The 14,138-nt window shown below is 34.8% G+C and overlaps 1 pseudogene; it reads right to left on the bottom strand.

Annotated features, from left to right (window-relative positions):
- Positions 1-916: 916 nt before the first annotated feature.
- LOC113256467 (U4 spliceosomal RNA) lies at positions 917-1,040 on the bottom strand (annotated as a pseudogene).
- Between the last annotated feature and the right edge of the window lie 13,098 nt (positions 1,041-14,138).

Raw genomic sequence — 14,138 nt, forward strand, 5'->3', positions numbered from 1 at the left:
AGGCTGCTTCTCCCTCTGCTTCTGCCGCTCATGCTCTCTCTCTCTCTCAAGTAAATAAATAAAATCTTTAAAAAATAAAATAAAATAAAATAAATTGCATTTTGTCCTTGAGTTAATGTCACATTCACTCATCAAATTTTCCTAATAATGATTTTTAAAAATACTGTTAAAAATTTCCCACCAGTATCCTCTGTCTGTTCTCAATTGGTTCAGAAGAAGATAGGTGATGGGTGATTAGATACCCCTCCCTAAACCCTTAAAAATCTTAAGTCAGTAAATGATACTTATTGGGAGAAATCTACATGACATTTATAGATATGTCATAATATTTGTATATTATAAGGGTAAAAGGTACCACTCATTTTCATCTTTTAAAAATAATTCTAATGATAAATACTAAATTGAATCCTCTGTTTTCTGATTCATTTCTACTGTATTCACACACAAAGGTCAGTAAAAATTACTAAGGACTAATGATGAAATTACGTTAAATTTAAGAAAATTGTTAATTTTGAACAAAATGTACTTTTGATTTTGAAGCCAACAAAAGTACTTTGATATTAGAGCTTTCGTATGCAAAGAAACAGTTATAATACAAAACTGGATGAGTCTAATAAAGGGTGAGGGCTGTAGGCAAAAGAGAGTACTGAGGTAGCCTCGGTAGGGGTTTTTTAACAATCTTTTGTGTTGTGTGGGGAGGTGGCATTAAAGGTGAGCTCACACTAAGGCAAGAGGACACTATAACCAAGCCAGCAGGAGTTGTGTTGGTGATGTGAGCAATACGGGTGACTGAGTGACTCTGTCTGAATAAAAAAAAAAAAAAATATATATATATATATATATATATACACACACACACATGTATATACATATATATTAAAATAGTAAAATATTTATTGGAGTTAATATTAGGGAAGGGTATAATCCACGTGCATAAAATTTCAAGTCGTCATGGCGGAGTATTGGGAAAAGTTTTCAATTAGCAATAATCGCGCCTCGGATAAACCTCATTGGCTACGATACTGCCACTGCACAAAGCTAAAATTTCAAATGCATTTTAGAGGCAACTTCTCTGCTTTGGTAAATACCAGATTTAGAAAGGGTCACAAAGAGTATGTCCCAAGTCAGAGTTTGTGCACCCAAAAGAAAAAAAAAGACAATGACAAAAGGGTAATAGGGCTATGCAAGTTTTCCCCATTATTGCCCAAGGCTGAAAATCATATTGAGAACAGCACATCTGATACCTGAGAGGGGAATTATATCCACAACCATAAATGGAATGCATTCTCATAGTATGAAAATAGGCTCTCAGTGAATATTTAGTAGGTAAATAAGCATAAAACAAGGCAAATCCAAGAAAAACACACTGAGAAACTAAACAAAGAAAACAAAACAAAGAAAAACTCTTTGAGAAACTAGTAGTGTGGCTTGAATAAGTTTCCTAATACAAATATTAGTAAGCACCCAAAATACATACATGCTCACACGCAATAAAGGAACACATACCTACAAGAAGCAGAGGAAGAAGACATTGCCAAAAAACACTTGTCCTAGGAAACAGGAGAATATTTTTGAGAAATTATTGATATCAAAATTTAATAAAATGTGAAAAATCTTTGATATCAAAATTTAATAAAATGTAGATTTTATAAAATGATATACAAGATGAGATGATAAGAAATCAGATTTAAATGAGTTAGGAATTCCTTGATAGGCATTCAAAATATAAAAAGAAATGAATGAGATAAGAGAAAAGCTTACTAGAATTAAGATTACAATGAAATCAATATAAAACGCATTAGAACCAGTGTATCTACTCTGAATAGGAATTTAAGGTCTCCGACCTTTTTTATGCTGCCATCCTATTCCCTACAATGAAAAAGGAATTGTTTGGCAAAGTTGAGAACATTAATAGGGTCCTCCTTCTAGTGGGGATTCACAGCAGGTTTGGATCTTCTCTTCCAGTTTTTCATTTGATGTCATCAGACTAGTAATAGACAGGGCTGGCTCTGGCTCAAGGTGAGGCCTGGCCATCTTTCTCTCCCTTCTTCATTCTCTTCTCATGCATGACACATACTGCTGCACTTAAGTGGGCTAGCTCTGCTCTTGGCTTGAAAGGGGGAAAAAACCTCTCTATTATCTTCTGATTATGATGGGTATGTTCGAAAACCATTTCACACTCCAATCCCCATCCTAAAAACATTAAATTTTAAAATTCTGTTTTGAGCATTGAGAGGTAGGGAAAATGAAAAAAAAAAAAGTGCAGTTCTCAGAACCTTGTTTTGCTTTTTATATTTGTTTATCTAGCATAGAGTAAATACTGTATTTCTCTATTTATATGTAGATACATTATAGATAGATGATAGATAGATAGATAGATAGATAGATTGATAGATAGATAGATAGATGATAGATAGATAGATAGATAGATGATAGATAGATAGATAGATAGATAGATAGATAGATAGATAGATAGATATAGACAGACAGACTTTGGCAACCAATTAAATAAAAGAGCCGGGGTCCCATCTGGTAGAAAAGAATTAGGCAATCCTATTTCCTAGCCCCCCAAATTCTCCAATTGTATTTTTCTAAAGCAAGAGTAAAAGAATGATGACAGGGGAAAGGCTATGCTGTGTATTAGAACTTTAGAAGACTCTTCAAATGTTCAGAGGAACTGGACAAAGACATTAAAAAATGTGGAGAGAGATGACAGCATGGAAGACAGAGGATAGCATAGGGAGAAACTGCCTACAAACCAGAAAAAGATGAATGAACAAAAAAAATTTAAAAATCAATAGTACAATGGAAAATGTTGCAGAGTTGAAGACTTAAATTTATAAGTAAAATAAAGTAAAATAATGCCCAGGATGCACCATGGAGAAAGAATAAACGGATTCAAACTTAGAGACCCAAACACTGACAATTTCAGTTGCATTTTTTAAACTTTATAAATATCTTGACGGGGAAAAAACGTTAACCACAAACGATTTAAAGAAAAATTTTCCCGCACAGCAATAAATTCAGAGGATGATAGCTTGATTCTTCGCATGTAGGTCATAAGCAGCCCCATGGCTGTACCATGTGGATAGGCTTTGCTCGGCTCCCGTAACTGTGTTTTTTACTTTAATTGTTTGAAATTTTGTAGTCCTGGTTTATCCTAAATAATAATAAGATTTGGCAACGCTCATCCCACATTTCCTTCGGGCAGGTATGAGCTCGAGCTAAGTGATGCTTGCCTCACATTTTTCACTTCCTCCAACTTCTTCCCAGCACTGAGCAAATTATTAGTTGGCATTTGCAATGGGGTTTGCACTATTGTTCTTAAATAAAGAGATATTTCTACTTGCTATGGCTCTGTCAGTAGTGCAAAAATGAAAGATAAATGGAAAGACTACGCACTTTTAAAGAAATGAGAGAGAAAATATCTCTATGTGGAGTTCCTTGTTTTTAAAATGCAAATATTCTTTTTAACCAAGATAAACAAATGCCCCTAAACTTGTCTCATGGATTTCTCTAATCTCCTTGTCCTTTCTAGGCATTGGAGGTTTTAAACTCATCTGGGAGTTTGAAGTGAAAGTTTGGTGCTTAATTGCTCTACATTTTGGATAATTAATCTCAAGGGAAAGATCTTTCTCAGATATGTACAAAACTCAAGTACCATTTCTTGGGGAAACAAACAAGTAGGCATACAAACTACTGGAAGTTTTATGCTCATCAGAAAATTTATCTACAGAAAATTTTATTTTATAATATTGGGTTTGTCCCCTAAAACAATTTGAAGAAACAAAATAGTTATATAAGTAATAGATGGATGATAGATAGATGATAGATGATAGATAGATACATACATACATACATACATACATAGATGATAGGTAGATAGATAGATGACGGAATTTATGGTTTCTGATAAAAAATAAAGATATAAAGGTAGTTAGAAATTAAAATTGATAAAGTAATGCATGGCAAACAGCTACACAGTGCTATGCTCGGAATTCTCATTGAGAGGGCCTCACGAAGAAGACATTCTAACTAATATAGAAGAAAATGGATTTGACAATGTTCTCAAAATGAAATACAATAGTGAATTTTATATAAGACTTTTTATAATGTTACTCAGAGTATTATAAAGTAGATAACATAACATCGAAATATGGGTGCATGCGAGAATTTCACCAATAGTCCAATCATTTTGACCTAACTTCGTAACCTTTAGATACCTTGATGCAAAGACAAACTTTAGACTATTTAAAACACTGCATGTGTTGTAAGTTAAGAGCTATACATAATACTTTGTATAACCAGGATTTCCTAAGGACTGGTTGAGAGAGTTCTAGGTTCTATTCTTTGTCAAAATCTCATATTAGCACTATTCTTGATTAAGGGTAAAACCTTTCGCTTTAGCAGTTAATAGAGTGAAATGGTAAGGTGTCAGATTTGAGTAGGTGCCTTTTGAAAGCTTAAACAGCCTACCTGCCTGAGTAAAATTTTATTCTCTACGGCTTACAAAATATAATTAAGGCCCTTCTCCAAATGGTTCCTGATTAGACTTGATTTCCAAATCACTGGGACTGAGCCTTCCGTGGGAGGAATATCCATTTATTTGGCTCCATAACTCAGTCAGCGAATGTGTATCTCATGCTTCTTATGAATTTATTTTTCCATGCTCTGAGGAAACAGTAAAGAGCAACAGTAAGCCCCAGTTTGGACAAAGCCCTTTTATCCTGAAAGACCCAAAACTAAAGAGCCAAGGTACTTAAGGGCAGAGAGGGATAAAGAGCAGTGAGACTGGGGAGAAGAGTGGACAGATCCTCCATGAGGTATTTTGCCAAAGAAGGTGAAGCTTATAAAACATTGTTTGGCAAATGTGTGAGGTCCCTGTGATCGGAGGTTTATGGAGTGTGAGTTCCAGGAAACAAAATGAGATCATGGGGGCGCCTGGGTGGCACAGCGGTTAAGCGTCTGCCTTCGGCTCAGGGCGTGATCCCGGCCTTATGGGATCGAGCCCCACATCAGGCTCCTCCGCTATGAGCCTGCTTCTTCCTCTCCCACTCCCCCTGCTTGTGTTCCCTCTCTTGCTGGCTGTCTCTATCTCTGTCGAATAATTAAATAAAGTCTTTAAAAAAAAGAGAGAGATCATAGATTGATCTCAGATGACACAGGCTAGATGACTGAGAGAAACCGGCCCAAGCTGGGGAGAATAACGTTACATGAACCAGTTCAGATGGTTCTAGCTTTAAACTTTTGTGTGAGAGGATGAAGTTAAGGATATAATATATGGAATTGTGAACTGCATGGTGTAGAGGACTTGATTGGGCCAGAAAATTCCAACTAGCCTTTCCAATATAATATTTTAATATAAACCTTCACATGCTGTAATAAAGTATTTAACATTAATGAACATGACTTGTGGTTTTGCTATTACTATTCCCGATCCTTCTCTTTTGATGCCCTTAACATCTTATTTATCTTTCAATGCCATGCCTCAATTTTCCTTGAGAGAGAATAACCTGTTCTCCCTCTATTCCACCAACAAGCTTTTCTTACATGTCTCTCATCATATACCCATATTATAATTCTTGTTTTAATTTCTCTCAACCCACAGAATGAAGGGACCTTGTTTTGTTTCTGTGAATCCCCTAGTACTAAACCAAGTGACTTACCCATATTATCATCCTTTTTTTCCCTTTTAAATTGTCATTTTTGTTTTAAAATCAGAGCTTAGAGGGAATATATGACATGCTGCTAATGGTTTAAGAAAATTTTATTTAGGGCTCCATTTATATAAGACAAACTTTATATTGGTCAAGTCTCTGGTTGGAAGTATTCCTTCCCTAGTTTTGCTTACATCAATTACTCTGTTTTCATGCAAATTGAAAATTATACTATACAAAATTGTTGTGTGCAAATTTACACAACAATTCTTTCAAATGTAAATTTCATAGAAAACATATCATTTAAGAAAGATGCACCTATAAATATTCCCTTTTATAATAAACAAACTGAAAGAGTGCTTTTCTCTTGAAATAATGCATTCTAATGAAATGTTGGCAAGCAGTCAGAAAAGTAGGCATTTGGAAAAGGGGGAAATAAAAAGTGGTAATAAATGTATAATTCTTGAATCAACTTAGATTGTTGGAACTTTGAATATAAGGGATGACTTTTGAAATCAAATAATTGAAAAATATTGCACAATTATTCCAAAGAAGAATTACTGCAGATTTTTTTTAAGCTTTAAATTTCAAAGCATAGAGAAGAAAAAATAATCAAATTGTTCCCCAGCTTAACTTTTTGCTCCATATTTCTGTGGCCTTCTACTCCTTCTGTTTTGATACAAGGTTTTTCTGTGATTTACAATATTCTTGAACTATCTAATTCTGTAGTGGCTGTTATGCAACGTGTTTAATTGCTAGCTCTACTGTTGATTTATCATCTTTTCTCTTCGCTCCTCTTACACTTCGTTTTCTGATATAGAGTAATTCAATAGACACAAGTTACATTTTGAAGCGAAGTTATTTTCTTTTTAGAAGAAAGAAGTAGGTATTGTCGAATTTGATCTTGCTTTTCTGCTTTGTCCTATGTCTACTGCTGTGTAGTTGCTCTGTATTGTGCGCACTTGAACTGTGTGACGTGTGTGGAAATTGTTAAGTAGCCCTGAAGAGTTAACTAATTAACCCCTACCGGTGAATGAGCAATGCAATTCTACTAAGGCTCCCATGTACACAATAACAATTGACCTTCTGAAGACTGTGTCCTTACTGTGCTGACGTGTGCTTCCAACATAAATTTAGAACATTTTTCATATGCAACTAAAGGAGAAAATTGGCAGTTTGAATAAAGCAACTTTTATTACTTGTATTTTACTACATTCTCTTGTGTTTGATATTAAACAATGAATTTTTGAAAATTTAATCTTTATTTGACAAGATGAACTTCTGAAAACCTTTCATCGTCTGTAATGTGATTATTTCTAAAACACATCGTTTTTCACCCAGATACATCAGTGTAGAATTTCTGTTTTGTTGTTCACTGTGGTGGTTCGTTGGTTGGTTGGCTGGTTGGTTGGTTGAATAATCTGTTTCAGTTTTGTCTTCCTTTGTTTAATTTTGCTCAGACGTTTTTCCCCACTACAGTAATGGTGACTTCTTCCCTCTAAAAGGTTAACCTTGCCTCGTTATTGATACATGTGACTTGAAACGAGTTCATGTGTCAGTGTGGCTAGAAAAAAAGAAGGGTGAGGAAGAAAAAAGGAAATAGAATCCTTTGTAATTGTTAAAGATTTGAGTACCTAAAATTTTAGTAAAGGAAGTGCTGCTGAGCTGAATAACACATATATTATTTCTGAGACTACTGACTCATTCACTCATGTGTTAATTTAATAAAGCAATAAATATTTACTCAGGACTTAGAGTGTTCTAGATACTCTGCAACGGAAACTACAAGGACAGAAAGACTTCAATCCTTGTCCTGCAGAGATGAGTTTTAAGAGGAAGACAAATATACGAACAAATATATAATATTGAATGTTGTCATTTCTCTGGGGGAATAAATGTAGATATTTCTGTGGGTCAGAGGATTCTGGTTCTGCCTTGCAAGGGGGGTGAAGATCACAGAAGGCATCTACTTAACAGTTGTAGGCACTTGGTGCTTGGTCGCCATGTGTTAGGGTGGGCTAAAAGTCCTGTAACAAAAAGCGCCCTGCTCTATTTCAGTGATTATAGAGCAAGAAGTTTATTTCCTTCATATGCAAACGTGCAGGGCAGTGTGTGCACACAATTATTTGGGCCAAGATAATGGTTACTAGGAATTTTTAACACATACCTTCCAAGATCCCCTGGGCACAGTCCTTCCCATCAGCTAACAGGGCAGAAAGAGGAAGAGTGTTTATTGAAGGCTCTGTGGGCCGGATCTAGAAACAGTGCGCATCTCTTTGGTTCAGAGAAGTTGGAGGGCACTTTTTCACGTGCCACCTAACTGCAGTGAAAGATCAGGAGAAAAGGATGATAGATTTTGATGGACAGCTGATGGGCTTTGCTCTCAGGAAAGACTTCAAATAAGAGAAACGATAGCATGTTCAAAGGTCCCTAAGTTTGAGGATGTTTGGTGTATTTAGAAAGGAACAAGTTGGAGTTTGATAGAAGGCATGCAGAAGCCTTTCGGTTTTGTTCTTTAGACAATGGAGTAGAACTATTCAATGGTTTTGAGTGATGGGCAGATTTTATCATATTTTTATTATAACCTATAAAACTGATAAAAACAAGACTTAAAGTAAATATGTTCTATAAGCCAAACAAATAGTTAAGATTTATGATTTTTCTGTTCTGGTAGGCAGTCAGATACCTACTAATACAAAATACCAGCTTAAATACCAGCAGACTCATCTGATTTACATAATACATCAGCAATATTATTTTAAGGAAATAGGAAGAAAGGTTGAGATCTAAACTAATTATTTTTATCATAAAATCTTTCAGGTGAAAAAGCAACACTGTATTTCTCCACTGAAAGTTATTACAAAGCTTTGGAACCCTTCTGCTTAAAGTCCATTACACTATAAATTAGTTTGTATTTATTAAATTCCCACTATGCTTTATTAGACATACATACATACAAATATATGTATAATTGGTAATTCTCATCGAGATTATTTTTGAAGTTCTAACCTCAGTGTATTAGATAAAAAGAATGACTGTTACAGCACAGGACTAAAAATAGCAGCATATATACCATAAAAATCACCAAAATTAATGTTTATAGCTTATATATTTATTCAACCAACATCTTTTTTTAGCACGTACTATGTGTGAGAAATTGTTCTACATGCCTGAGCCACATCGGAGATTTTTAAAAAGTCCTTGCCCTTTGGTACTTATGTTTTAGAAGGGATACTAAATATAATGAATAATATAGTATATAGTATATTAAATAATACAGTATGTTAAAAGGTAGTATGAACAATGTAAAAAACAGTAGGGTAGGTAAAAGAGATTGAGAGGGCAGGGGGATAGGATTTGCGATTTTATATGGATTGCTTGGGTCTTACCTCATTGAAAGACGATACTTCAGTGAAGAACGAAGGACTTAATAGAATTAGTTGTGCTGATCTTAGGGAGAAAGACTTTTCAAACAAAGGAAGTGTCAGTGCAAAGGCCCTGAAATTGGAGCACACCTGTATGACACATGAAAAAAGAGGAGCTTTGCCACTGGTGAGGGAGAGTATCAGGTGGTATGGTCAGAAAGGTAACTGGGAAGGGGGTGAAAAACCATACAAGGTCTAGTAGGCTATTAGAAAGACATTAGCTTTTATTTTCAATGAAATGAGGAGACTTTGCAAGGCTTTAAGGAAAGGAATGGCATGACATATCCTTTGTTTTAAAAGACTATTATTGCTGCTGTGTCAAAAATAGAATAGAGGGGTGCCTGGGTGGCTCAGTTGTTAAGCGTCTGCCTTCAGCTCAGGGCGTGATCCTTGCGTTCTGGGATCGAGCCCCATGTCAGGCTCTTCCACTCGGAGCCTGCTTCTTCCTCTCCCACTTCCCCTGCTGTGTTCCCTCTCTCGTTGGCTGTCTCTCTCTCTGTTGAATGAATAAAAAAAAAAAAAAAAAAAAGAATAGGGAAGTGGTTTACAAAAGAAAAAGCCAGGATATTTTCAGGAGGCTCTTGCAGTAATCCAAATGAGAGAGGACATGGATGGTAGCACTGGGGTGTTGAGAAATGGTTGGATTCTAAAAGCATGTTGAAAGAATAATCAACAGAACTGTGTGTTGGGTTAGACCTAAGATTTACTAGAAAGAGGGAAGTCGAGATAACTCCAGGTCTTCCAGCCTGTGCATCTGTGAAGATGATGTTGCCCTTAGCAGAAGGCAGGGTGAGATGTCTAGTAGGCGTGTGAGGAGAGATACTGAGTAGATATCAAAAGTCTGGAGTTCAGGAAAAAGATTTGAGCAAGACACAGAAATGTAGGATAATAATAACAATTGGAAGCAGTTCAAGTTTAAAGTCTAAATTTGAATTTAATGAATGTATATGTAGTGAAGTTATCAAATTTGTTTTTCTCTATGATTTATTGCTATATGACATAGTCCATAAATTATATCTTCTATTACATATTTATGCAAATTCCCTTGAAAAAAATAAGCCTTTAGTTTTACAACCCCTCCATTGAGCAACAGAAGTAAAATATGTGACTTAACAATTCTCAAAAGAATACACTGTGAGCTCCCTCTGCTGTTACTGGAAACTCAGATACTAAGAAAATAGGCAAATACTCATGAGACCTAAACTAAATAACTTATGGATATTTAAAGAAAAAAATAACTATGCAAATGGAACATGAATTTGGAGTTTCAACAATATTAAATGGCTTACTAGTTTCTTCTGTCTAGTATTGATAGTATGTTAAGAATGTTAGCAAAACGCTGAGCTTAAAATATTTTATTCTTTTAAAATTTAAAAATACTATATAGTATTTATTTTTTTAAGTGAAACCATTTATGTATTTACCAGTTAAAACCATAGAGAAACTATTGAGGTCAAAAAAGAGTGCTTCGTGACCATGGACTTAAACTTAATTAGAATCATCAAGAAAATCAGGTACTAAAGATTTCCTGTGTAGGTGGCAAGGCATAAGATTTTGAGAAAGTTTATATCACAGGGCTAAATATGGTAAAGCTCAGGAATTACAGTGTAAAGAATGATGTATAAATGGATGTAAACATAAAAGGTAATATGCAAGACATGGGAATAATAAAGCAAAGGCAAAAAAGGCCTTTTATACTATGAGAAACAAACTGAGGGCCTCAGAGGGGAGGGGGGTGGGGGAATGGGATAGACCGGTGATGGGTAGTAAGGAGGGCACGTATTGCATGGTGCACTGGGTGTTATACGCAACTAATGAATCATGGAACTTTACATCGGAAACCGGGGATGTACTATATGGTGACTAACATAATATAATAAAAAATCATTTAAAAAAAAAGGCCTTTTATCGTTAGTCCCCCACCTCTCTCTAGGTAACATTTTATGACGTTTCTCATTTTAGAGTCTTAATAAAATAGTTGTGGTTCTTCAATTGCATCATATACCTCACCTTCCCTTATGCAATTACTTGACTTTTTTTTCAAGAGTAGCTGAATGACCTTAATAGGTGGGTAAGGTGTCTCTCTTCTAGACGTACAAAACGCACAGGCTCTGAAATCAAATATGGCCGGCATTTTATCCCGGCTCTCCTGCCTCATGCTTGTGCATCTCTGGGCAAAGTATTTAACTGTTCTCAGCCTTAGTTTTTCCTCCAGACATTGGAAATAACAGGTAATGCATACAATTGTCAAAATAATAGATGAAATAATGTATATAAAGCAGCTGGTATAGTTTGGGACACAAAGGAGATACTTTGTGTGCTGTAGCTATTAATATCCTATAATTAATATCTTTCACAAAGCATCCCAATGTATGGTACCTGTTCATTTTTGTGAGTCTCTATTATAAGACTTCAATTTCTTTAAAGTAAAAAACGTTCTATATTTTCTAGGCTATCTTTAGAACCTAGCTGAATATGTGCTATAATGAAAGCAAGCAATCAACATTGTTGAATTAGTGAATGCAGAGGGAGTGATTATATTTTCAAGTGCTTCTTTAAATTGGAAAATTAATTTTAAAACCAAGATATGTTATAGAGTAATATACCATTAATTTCTAAGTCTGTGAATTAATATTTTAGTGGAGTTAATAAATTAGACAATAATAGCAAGAAATCAAAAGTAAGTCATTTTCATTGTATAATATCGTACACTCTTTGTTGCTTCTTTCTTCACGGCTTTCAAGTTATTAAATGTGATAGCAGACCGGAGGGACAAGTAATCATGTAAAATGATGGTTGTAACTAAGGCAACCATGTCATTTCTTTTTGTTTTTCTTTCTTTTCATTTTCCCTCAATCAATAAAAGCCCTCAAATGAAATGGAACATTGTGTTTATGCTAATTTTCCTTTCCGCTTGATTTTTTTTCCAGGTGTGTTCCTGCTGTGCACATGGTAATTATTCTCATTTTTAAACAAATAGGTACTCTTTCCAAAGAAACATGAGGGCATTGCTTTATTAGAGCTTCTTAAAATTTGACACATAAAAGTAAATGCAAGTCACTCTTAACAGTGAAATTCCTAATATTTCAACAACATCAAAGTCTATTTTATGAACGTTTGATATTTTTAAAGTGAGTTTGTCAGAATATGAAAAGATTTATTAGTAGACAATTCCATTTGGAGATATGACTTTCTTATTAAGAAACAGTTTAAAAGACCAACTATATAATGTAGAAACTGTAATTTTCTATATAATTAATAGAAAACAATGTACTACTGATGTTAATGATTTATTCTTGTTTAGTAAGGTAAGGAGATAACATTTCAACCTGTTAAACTTCCCTGAGTTACCTAATTAAAATTCTACTATTAACTCTATTACCATGTGGACTATTTTTAAAAGTGACAGTTTCAGTACGAAGCCTTGAAATAAGATTGGTTATTATCTAACTGTATGTAGTGGGCTTAGATAGATAAGTAAAGGCATTCTTGGCAGTGTCAACTACATATCAAATTCCAGAGGCATGGGAAACCATAATACATTAGAAAAACTTCCAGTGAGAATGTATAGTATGTAGTAAGGTGGAGGAAGGGACCAGTGCTGTCTCTTGGTTTTACAGGAAGAGAATTGGGTAGGTAAGTAAGTGTAGTTATGAGTTTGGACGTTGACTAGTAGCTAATGGAGGAGGGTTTAACTTTTGTGCTTTGCTTATGGCTATATATCCTGCACCAAGCATGATGCCTGGAAATTAATGGACATGAAGTATACTCCTTGGAAATATTTTATTGAATGTACATTGTTACTTGAGTATCAGAATGCTAGTCTCGGAGCATGGTGAAGAATAGATAGGAAGAATGCAAGATTAGTATAGAAGGACAAGTGAGAAGGATCTTGCAAATAACCCAGCAAAAGAGGTTGAAATCCTCATCTAACGACACTGCCATAAGGTCGAAGAAGATTGAGAAAGATGCAGGACACGTCTAGCAAATAGACACTGTAGAACCGGGTGTGGTGGGTGGACAAAGTTACAAGTTTCTGAGATGGGAAACTCATGGATAGTGTTCACTACCATAAGAATTACAAAACAAGGAGACCACAGAAAAAAGATGCTGATAGGTAGAAAGGACTAAAAGAAATCAACTTTGAACCACTGGAGATTTCCAAGTGGATATGACGACTAATTAGTGGGACCTGAAATTGAGCAGAGTGGTCTACCCAGATTCCAATCAGATTAGGAAGATGAGAATAACACATATGAAAAATTAATGAGCAGGTCAAGAATACCACCATTATGAAGTACTTTTAACTAGATCAATTCTTGTTATTCAGAGAATTAGGAAACATGAGGAACTAATTAGGTGTCTTAAAGAATAAGTACAGAAAGAGTTGTCATCAGAAAACCAATTTGAGCTGGTGTCTTTATGAGGGCTTCATAGGGAAGATATGACTTCAGTTTTGATGCTTATTTCAACTCTTTTATATACACCTAGTTTCCTTGTATCTTAGGGTAATTATATCTTCTTTTTCAAAAATTTAACGATGGTTTCATTTTGTATAGGCCCACATAGTTCTCCGAGAAAGACCAGAGTCAGATAGGCATAGATTTGATATTAGATTCTGCTCATTAGCAGTACTGTGATGGTGGACAAATTACCTAATCTCTATGTGCCTCTGTTTCCTTATTCTTATGCTGTTGATAAATTTAAATGACAGATGAGTTTCACCAGGTGAAATAGGATTCAACTGAAATAGGATGTATTAGATAGTGAATATATACAGGCAATTCTTTTATTGTGCTTTGTTTTATTTCATTTCACAGATACTCTATTTTTACAAATCGAAAGTTTGTGGCGCCATTTTTCCAACAGCATTTGCTCACTAAATGTCTCTGTGTCACATTTTGGTAAGTCCTATAATATTTCAAACCTTTTCAATATTATTATATTAGTTATAGTGACCTGTTATCAGCGATTTTGACTCACTGGAAGCTTGGATGATGGTTAGCATTTTTTAGCAATATTTTTTAATTAAGGTACATACATTTTTTTTTAAAGA

Source organism: Ursus arctos, unplaced genomic scaffold (assembly GCF_023065955.2).
Source record: "Ursus arctos isolate Adak ecotype North America unplaced genomic scaffold, UrsArc2.0 scaffold_21, whole genome shotgun sequence".
In the NCBI taxonomy this organism is placed as follows: Eukaryota; Metazoa; Chordata; class Mammalia; order Carnivora; family Ursidae; genus Ursus; species Ursus arctos.